This window comes from Mus pahari, chromosome 5 (genome assembly GCF_900095145.1).
Source record: "Mus pahari chromosome 5, PAHARI_EIJ_v1.1, whole genome shotgun sequence".
Lineage (NCBI taxonomy): Eukaryota > Metazoa > Chordata > Mammalia > Rodentia > Muridae > Mus > Mus pahari.
Genome location: NC_034594.1, coordinates 121,850,394 through 121,858,869, shown reverse-complemented (window position 1 = coordinate 121,858,869; position 8,476 = coordinate 121,850,394). Strand labels below are relative to the sequence as shown.

Here is an 8,476-nt window from a genome sequence, read left to right as displayed (position 1 = left end):
GAGAGAGAGAGAGAGAGAGAGAGAGAGAGAGAGAGAGAGAGAGAGAGAGAAAAGGTGCTTGAGTTTTTAGAGTTCAAAAACAAAAAGAGAAAAAGCTCCATGATAGGTGTGCTGGATAGTTTTCTGGCAATTTGACACAAGATAGTCATCAGAGAGCATAGAGTATCAATTGAGAAAATGACTGCATTTGTTTCAAGTTGGCTCAGTTTGAACCATTTGATCAACCTGTAGGGAATTTTTTTAAATTAGTGTTTTAAGGGGAGATCCCTGCCAGTTGTTTTTGATAACATCCCTGGACTCTCCTGAGTTCCATAAGAAAGCAGGTTGAGCAAGCCATGGAGAGCAAGTCAGTAAGCACAGGCTCCCCATGGCATCTGTATTACCTACTGTCTTCAGTTTGCTGCTCTGCTTCAGTTCCTGCCCTCATTGCTTTTGATGGTAAAGTTTTATGAAATAGTAGGCAAGAGAAACCCTTTGCTCCCCTAAGTTGCTTTTGTCCATAATGCGTCATCACAGTGACAGTAATCCTAAGACAGTAGGCAAGGTCTAAATCTCTACAACTAATTAGAGGAAGAGAATGAAGAAGAAATCAGGGAAGAAAATGCTACTTAAATCAAGTGTCCATAGAGCTGAATCATATGGCAACAGATAGCTAATGTTTCCCAGATAGCTTTAGAGAAACTGTAAGCTGAAAGTACCAGAGCAGGTTCTGACTAGATTTCAAAAGAAAATGAGTCAGTGTTGAGATATGTGGGCAAACCCAATATAAATCTGTGGCAGGTAAAAGAGATTTATTTCATTGAGGAGGGGGTATCATGGAAAGGAAAAATAAATTATCTCATTAATGGATTAACTATTCCTCCTATAGCTTTAATATGGATTAAAATGTGCTTTCATGAGAGGTGGTCCTTTGGGGTGTGACATGTCCAACTGAATTTGTTCTTTGGGAGGAAACAGTAACATATCTTCACCTAGAGGTAAACTATATTCTTTATTGTAACAAAATTGATTATTTGATTAGTTAGAACTTTTTTTTGCATTCAAAGAAATATTTAAAATAAATATAACTATAATTTGTTTTTCTGCTTTTAACTTCAACATTTACTTACTAAATGAACAGCTTGCCTTTTAAGTTCCTGTGGCATGTACTGAGGCATCATTCTTCAAATCTATTCTTAGATTAGAATAATTGTTAATTTTGTTTCAGTATTATTTTAAATCTATATTTCCTCCAGACATGCTATCAAGTCATAAAGTATTATTTCTCATTTTATATAAAAAAGAACAGAGGCTATACAGGCTATGGAGTCTATACCAGCTGATAAAGTAACAGGCCCAAGATGGAAGAGGCAGACCACATTTATTTCCCTCCCAAGTGGGCACATTTTCCCTTTCGTGTGCAGTTTAGAAGAGGAGGTCTTAAGTCAGGGAAGAATGAAGAGAATGGTCATCTACATAAAACAAGGACAAACTTGAAGACTTACAGATAGGAACATCATCTCTCTTTGAAAAGTTTGAGAAATACTATGAATAAAGCTTGCCAACTCAGATGTATTGAAACCTTGCAGACTGTATTAACAAGATTAGATTTCAGTTTTACAAAATTGGAACTTGTCGACTAGAGAGATTTTTGCTGTCTTTCGAGAAATAGGAAAAAGTTAATGTGACAGAACTATGTTCTATTAAAATGCAAAATCTCTTTCCTCTTCTGTGAAGGTAATGTTTGGAAGACATGACTGGGAATGGCATAGTGTAAAATGATATCAATGTAAACATATGACAGATTCCACTGTAGCAATTTCACTGGACTGGGAAGAAATATACACACAACATGCCAATGCATTAGATCACAGGAACCTGATGGTGAATGGACTCTAGAAAATGAGGAAAGTGGCAATAAAGGGAAATTCTTTCTAGAATACACGGGAAAGCTAGGAGAAAGCATACTGAGTGAGAAGGGCATGTTGAGCTAGTTATGAACTAATGCTTTAAATAAAAAGCATTTTTTATTAAAAATTTTTTAAAAGATTTATTTATTTATTATATGTAAGTACACTGTAACTGTCTTCAGACACTCCAGAAGAGGGCGTCAGATCTTGTTACGGATGGTTATGAGCCACCATGTGGTTGCTGGGATTTGAACTCTGGACCTTCGGAAGAGCAGTCAGGTGCTCTTACCCACTGAGTCATCTTACCAGCCCTTAATTAATTTTTAATATGTTGAATTTGATATATCTATAACGTGAAAGTTGGGTATGTTGATGCATGAATACTCTTTACATACTCATGTGGACTGACACACATGTGTTTTAAGAGGCATTTCTACATTTGTCATGCCTTGCTCTTTAATGAAATGATTTTAAAAGACAATAAGAACTCATAATCTGTTTCGTTCAGACTTGTTCTAGTTGGGAAATTGATTCAAATTCCCACATATAACATATCACCTCTTTACTGAATATGTTTCTATGTATAAATAAGAATTGGAAAGACATACTCTATGAGGTATACTTCATAAGAATTTGAGATGGAAAGTTGAATCAATATCTATGCATAATAGTTACTATTATTTTATAGAAGTGTATAATTAAGATATAATTGTCAAGGTAGGACATGAAGTAAGTTAGAAAGCTGAGATCTAAATACATTTTATTTGGCAGCCAATGCCTTATTTCTAAATAACTTTCTTCTGGATCAATGCAACTTTCAGATGAAACAAGGCTCGAGCTCCTGGGGTTAATGTACCTCTCCAGAAATGCATTATAGAATAAGAAAAAATATTCTAAGGACATAAATCTTTGGGACACCTAAATTTGGGACATGAGAAGAGATGACCTTATGCAAGGACAGAGCTAATTTGTGGGAAAATGCTAAGACTTTGGAAACTAGTCACAAAATGCTTCCTGAACAATAACAGAGTGCATAAAAGCAGTGCTGCCTATTACATAAGAGAACAGGGTTACTGTCAAGTAGCCAATCTTTAATTACAGTGAAGAAAGAGCACTTGAAAAATGATTGTTCACATGTCTGAGAGCAAGTTCAACAACAATTTTAATCCACAAAGCATGAAAATGCTAATGTTTCATCCTTATTATAAAGCTTCTAATGACAAACTGAAAATGAAATAACAAGCCTTCATTCTGATGATAATGGCTAAAGCTAGTTTGTAGCATAGCAATATCACATTTCCAATTCACGTTTCTACAAGTTAATATTGCATTTTTGCAGTCCTCTGCAGGAATTGAGTGGCTCAACTTAATAATTTTTCCTTAATGTGTTGGACATATTCATACCATTTGACTACACTTAAATTCAATGGTCAAAAAGAGATTATTTAAGACTCCAATTATTACATATATTTTATAGGTTATAAATCGACTTTCTTGGACAATTGAATAATTTATGTTCAGAATTTTCATATCTTTGTCTAGTTTGCATTTCTTTATTCATCAAACTTTAGTTTTAGTAAAAGAATATGTAGATTTATTCCTTATTAGATATACAAATTCTTTTTTTTGCTAACTTTAAAATAATTTTGTTTTTTAATATCTTTTTTAGTGTTAATTTCTATTAGATATTTTCTTCATTTACCTTTCAAATGCTATCCCTTTTCCTAGTTACTGGTAGATGTACAAATTCTTAATGTAATAACACCTTTGTTATTATGTTATTAAGGCAGTATCTATGTTCCTTAATGCCATTATTCTTGAGGCCAGTGTCTAAGGCAATCATGATTATCATTCAGTAAAATGCTTATCAAAAGCCAATTGGCCTAAGCAGGAGAGAGTTATCGTGAATCCACTAGGATTAGCCACCGCAGGATTTAAATTTAATATGGTTTACAAGATTAGGATTCTTGTTGTTGTACCCAGTGATTGAGTTACCATTGTTTCTGAACTAAGTTGGTGTGATGTTTTCCTTCACACGACAGTTCGAATGGGTTCAAGAGAAAAAGTTCAGCCATGGCTCTTGGTCCCAATACCTGAAGTGCAGTGGATGCTGGATAAGTTGACTGACATGTTTGCTCCATGTCCATCCACTGGTCCTCACAAGCTGAGGGAATGCCTGCCTCTGATCATTTTCCTAAGGAACAGACTTAAATATGCCCTCACTAGAGATGAAGTAAAAAATGATTTGTAGGAATCTATTCAGTAAGATTGATTGGAAAGTCAGGACCAATATAGCCTACCCTACTGGGTTTATGGGTGTCATCAACATTGACAAGACTAGAGAGAACTTCCATTTGATCTATGACATCAAGGGTTGTTTACTGTTTATAGTATTACACCTGACAAGGTCAAAGTATAAGTTGTAAACAGTAAGAAAGATCTTTGTGGGTACGAAAAAGAATCTCACATCTGTTGACCCATGATACTTATACTATTCGATATCCTGATCACCTCATCAAGATGAATTGTGGGAAGCAAGTGAGACCAGCATGATCCCTGTTTAACCTGAGCCTGCACACTTGGACCATCCTGTACTGCCTGCCTGCTCAGTCGCTGGACTATCACCATGCACCCTGGCTGAACTCTGACCAGATCCAGGAGAGGGGGGAGGGATTAGGTCAGAGGACTGAAAACAGGATGTGCCCCGGGGGGAGGGAGGAGAATACTGTGGGGAAAAAGCTGTAAACAATTCACTTGGAGAAAGCAGTTGAAGAAAGCAGTTGGAGTCAGTTGGAGCTAGGAGAGGGTTAGAGAAGCTGTTTGTAAGAGGGAGAGAAAAAAGCTGCTCAGAGAGATAAAGAAGAAATCTGTTTTGAAACTTCCTTGGTGTTTGTGTTGTTTCTCCCCCCCCCCCATCTCTGCCGGTTGGAGTTCGGGATTTGCAACAGTGAATGACACCATTCAGTTTGATTTGTAGACAGGCAAAATAACTGACTTCATCAAGTTTGACACTGGGAACCTGTATATGCTGACTTGAGGTGCTAACTTGGAAGCCAGGCATGGTGGCACAAGCCTTTAATCCCAGCACATGGGAGGCAGAGGCAGGCAGATATCTGAGTTCGAGGAGAGTCTGGTCTACAAAGTGAATTCCAGGACAGCCAAGGCTACACAGAGAAACCCTGTCTCAAAAAAACAAACAAAAAAAAAAAAAAAAAAAACAAAAAACAAAAACAAACAAACAAACAAACAAATGTGCTAATTTGGGAAGAATTGGTGTAATCACCAACAGAAAGAGACATCCTGGCTCTTTTGATGTGGTTAATGTGGAAGATGCCAATGGCAACAGCTTTGCCACTTGGCTGTTACATTTTTGTTATTGGCCAGGGAAACAAACTTCCCTGAGGAAAAGGAATCTGCCTCACCATTGCTGAAGAGAGAGACAAGAGGCTAGTGGACAAACAGAGCAGTGGGTGAAATGGTCTCTTGGAGATATGCTGGAGAAGTATTTGTACTCTTCCTACTAAAAGCCTTTCTAGGCAACATGCTAGATTAAACAGCACGATGAAACTTAAAACAAAACAAAACCAACCAAACCAAACCAAACCAAACCAAACCAAAACAAGCCAAACCAAACCAAACCAAACCAAAACAAAACAAACGAACCCTGAGTGAATGTGTATTATTGACAGGGGCACAGCCATGTCAAGGACTTCCATGGCTCAGACCCATAGAAATGGCAGAAGCACCCTTAGTGAAGCTGGGGTCAGGGGTGCTACCAAATCCTTCCTCTGTAGAATTTACTACGTAAAAAAACCCTAGAAGCTGCAACTTCTTCCTTCCGGATATCCTGATATCCACAACCTGAGACCAATCCCCGACAGAGACCTCATTTTGAGATTAGCTAACCACTCCTCTTGTACTGTACAAAATAAATGTTCTGAGGTTTTTGTTTTGTTTTGTTTTTTGTTTTTGTTTGTTTGTTGTTTGTTTGTTTGTTTGTTTGTTTGTTTTTTAAAGAGTGGCCAATATTCTTAAGGCTAAGTTTGATTAAACCTATGTATGAAGACTGGTATTATGTTGCTGTCAGAGTAGTTAAGTATTATGCTAGCTTTAAATGAATATTTGTTTTTGGAATGGTTTAAAATTTAGAGAAAAGTAAAGAAACTCCATGCTTCAATTACATTCATTTAGACTTAGTGTAATATTTTTTTTTAATCTGTCTTAGGATGACATTTCAGTGTTCCATACATCATTGAGTTATCATATGTTCTTAAGTTTCTCTTTTGACAATTTTTTTTTGTGTTTTCTTTTTAATTTTGAATCTCACTTTGTATACTGGTTGACCTAGAGCTTGATTAGTAGACCAGGTTATATTGTAACTCATCAAGTTCCACCTGTTTTTGTCTCTGAAGTGTTGTAATTTAAGGTGCAAGACATCTAGCATGTTTTTCTCATAATGCTTTCAAATTTAAAGCTGGTTCATGAGAAATATTGTAGATTCCACTTAACTAGTGTTAGTCTGATATTTTTGTATGAATATAGTTTTTTTTTTAAATAAAAAGTCACAGAGATGATGAATATGCCATTTTCATCCTGTAAAACTTACATGCTGTGAACATGACGTAAGGATTGATATTTCCTTTGAGATAATGCTATCAGATTTATCCATTGTTAAATTGCTCTTGTCTCTCGTAGGATCCTTCTGGAAAGAAAGAAATTAATATGAGGTGGGTACACTGAATTTGGATATTATAATTGATAGCCTTCAATGCTGAAATTATTTAAATAGATTTTGCTGGTTTGAATAAAAATGGCTACTATCGGCCCATATATGGTTAGTCATCACGCAGTAGCACTACTTGAGAAGAAATGGAGATGTGGCTTTGTTGGAGTAGATGTGGCCTGGTTGGAGGAAATATGTTAATAGGGTGGCAGGTGACCTTTGAGGTCTCCTTTGTCTTCCTTCTGTTTGCTGCCAGATCTGATTTCCATGTAATTTTCTCTACCATGTCTGGCTGCATGCCACCATAACCCCTTGGAGATAGTGCACTAAACCTCTGCAACTGTAAGCAAACTCCACTTAAATGCTTTCTTTTTTAAGAGTTGCCATGGTCATGGTACCTTTTCACAGTAATTGAACATGTATTCAATACAGATATTCACTTGAGTGCATCCTTTTGTTGACTTTTTAATAATTGACTTGTATAACCATGAAGTAAATTTTTTGGTACTGAGTATGAACCAAAGACCATTTCTGTAATCAATGGCTTATGATGCTACAACTTTTGCTGTACTGAAATTCTTTTATTTTAGTCTTTTGTCCTTTACTCCTTTTTTTTTTTTTTTTTTTTTTTTTTTTTAAGTAATATGCTATTTCTGGCTCATGCTGTGCATCTGCCCCCCTCACATTTTATAATGGTTAATGTTTTTCAGAAGACATCCACTCCTGTATAGGAGACTGCTATCATGGAGCAACATCAATGGGCTGATGGCTGTCACTGCTCCTTTGTCTTTTGCTTGCAGGTTCTCTCAGCTCATAGGGAAAGACCAAATGTTTATTTGTAATGACTAATATATTTACACATATTTGTGTAAGTGTTAGATGTCATTATCAATATCTACCATAAGCTAACACAAATTCATGCTCACAAGTCTACTCTTATTCACACTTACATGAATCTGTCTCATTTCTGACTGTTGTTTTTCTGCATTCCTATTCTCCATTGCCAAAGAATCTGATTCTGACTGTTATCTCTTAACTGCCCAGTTAAAGCATCAATGAATAAATAGTATATCATAATTCCTAGTGAATGCTTCTTTAGAAAATGCTTAAATAAGTTATAGCTAAGGGGCTTTATATTTTTTGTTTTTCCTTTAATCTATTTTGAGTGTACATGTTGTAATGTATATGTATGCATGTATGTCAGCCAAAGGCTGATTTGGGTACCAGCTTTGTGCCTATTAATTTTGTTCAGACAAGATTTTTCACTAAACTGACTGATTAGTGAGATGTAGGGATTGCCTGTGTCTGTGTTGCCCCCTTCCAATTGCTAGATCACTGGGATTAGAGAAATGAACTGCAACATAGAACTTCTGTGTGGGTACTGAGGACTCAAACTTAAAAACACACTCTTGTATGCCAAGATCTTTACTTTTAGTCTTACACACAACTCATATCCAAACTCATTCATATCAACACCTTTCTTACTCCACCATGTACATTAACAATGAGGCTAAGTTATTTCCATATTTTGTATTTAATCTAAAATTTAAATGTGAAAATTTCAATCAAGAAAATATATCCATTATTTTTAACTATTCTGACATATGTGTAATTATGTATTCATATTGCCATGTACTCCTCTTTTGGTGTATCAAGAGATACTTTGTTTCTCTAACCCCCCTAACCTATTGTATTGCCTTGAAACTCTAATTGTTTTCTATATTGTAATTTTGCCTTTTGTAGAATGTCATGAAATTGGGGTTATACACTATTGTACTGGATAGCTTTGTGTCAACTTGACACAGCTGGAGTTATCACAGAGAAAGGAGCTTTCAGTTGGGGAAATGCCTCCATGAGATCCAGT

At 36.0% G+C, this 8,476-nt stretch overlaps 1 pseudogene; it reads left to right on the top strand.

Moving 5' to 3' along the window:
- The first annotated feature begins 3,996 nt into the window (after positions 1-3,996).
- LOC110322206 lies at positions 3,997-5,363 on the top strand (annotated as a pseudogene).
- Positions 5,364-8,476: the final 3,113 nt, after the last annotated feature.